We start from the raw sequence: 1,732 nt of genomic DNA on the forward strand, positions 1-1,732 counted from the left end.
CATTCTCAGCCATCTCCTCTGGAGAAAATTCTGAAAAAGCCTCTTTTAGAGGAGGGAAGAGCAGATGGTCGATCTCTGGCCAGTAGGGCACCTTATCAACATTCCCAAAACCCTCTGGGAAGTGAGCAATGGTGCCTCCGCTAGCTGAGGCACGAGGACTGGTAGGAGGAGTAGGGGGATGGCGAGACAATGGATCAACCTCCAAGGGTTCAGGCCTGGCAGAACTGGAATGAGTAGGAGGAGTCTGGAAAGAGGTAGCAGGAGCACTCCTCTTGGAGGCAGATGCCACGTCAGGACTGGCAGCGGATCTCTTTCTTTTTGCGCTCTGAATGATAGCTTCCAGAGGATCAACTTTTGAACCTGCAAGCAGACATCATCTCAGGCGTCAGAAAAATTAAAGCTGTCAGTGAAGTTGCATGCAAACTGAAACAACTGTAAGAGGCTTACCAGAAGACATGCTGTGAGCTGATTGAAGGGGGTTGGAGGAGGAAGCAGGTGAGAAACCAGGAATCAGGTCAGGAAACTTTCTCTCAGATTCAGGGATACAGAACAACTTGCTGCGGGCAGGGATCTGTGCACCAATACGAGTCAGGTAGCAGGGACCTGCACGAGGGCGATGAAGTAAGCTAGTAAGCAGCAAGATAAAATGAATCAGGTGACAGGGAGGCTACTTACTCGAAGTTATGACCCATTTCTCGAAGATGTAGTCGGCAGGCGGCTGGATAGAGTCCTTCCTCACAAAGAAGAAGTCCTCAAACCATTTCTCATCTCGAAATTTAGACACATGCCTGTATGGAGCCTCTCCAGAGCCCCGGAGTGAGAATTGGCCCCTACCCAGGGACCTGATGTTGTACATATGGGCCAGATCGCCCAGGGAGATATAATTACCGGTGTTTTGACAAGCGGCCAAGGAGTAAAGAAGAACCCTCCAGACAGTGGCGAAAATTTGTGCCATGGCGAAGTTGTTTGTGAAAATGAAGTCTTGGACGAGTTTGGGGAAAGGGAAGCGGAGACCATATCTAAACGGGTATAGATAAAAACAAACCCATCCTGGACGAAGGGCATCAGCTTTTTGACCCGGTTCAGGGATGGCAATATCCACCCCGTCACCAAGACCAAGCAAACCCTTGATCATGGGGATGTCAGCAGGAGTCAAGACGGAGTCACAGTCATGAGGGTAAGTGAAGAGTCCCCGAGAAGGAAAGACCGGGTCAGGATTGCGGTCAGTGGGAGTGGAAGTCGATGATGAGTGTCGGGTTTTGCCCATGGTGAAGAAAGAGAAAATGGGAATTAAGAAGAAAAGAAGGGAGAAATACCTGGTGAGAAGGACGGAGAGTGGAGTAGTGGAGCCGGCATGGAAAAAAGAGAAGAGGGTTAAGGATTTGGAGAAAGAGAGAGAGAGTTTTTATTGGAAATGATTTGAGATTAATGGAAGTGGAGGGTGGAGGTTGAGGTTATAAAGGAAGAGAGAGAGAGAGAGAGAGAGAGAGAGAGAGAGAGAGAGAGAGAGAGAGAGAGAGAGAGAGAGAGAGAGAGAGAGAGAGAGAGAGAGAGAGAGAGAGAGAGAGAGAGAGAGAGAGTAGGGTGCGAGAAAAGAGGAGGTGGGCGGCTGAAATGATGGATTTGCATGAAAAGGGGTGCAAATGACGGCTTAGGGTTTTAGCAGACGACTACGTAAATTCCTTGCTCGACACCTCGAAGCGTACTTCACAAGAAATTTGGGGCAAACTGT

This window comes from Silene latifolia, chromosome 7 (genome assembly GCF_048544455.1).
Source record: "Silene latifolia isolate original U9 population chromosome 7, ASM4854445v1, whole genome shotgun sequence".
Classification (NCBI taxonomy): domain Eukaryota; kingdom Viridiplantae; phylum Streptophyta; class Magnoliopsida; order Caryophyllales; family Caryophyllaceae; genus Silene; species Silene latifolia.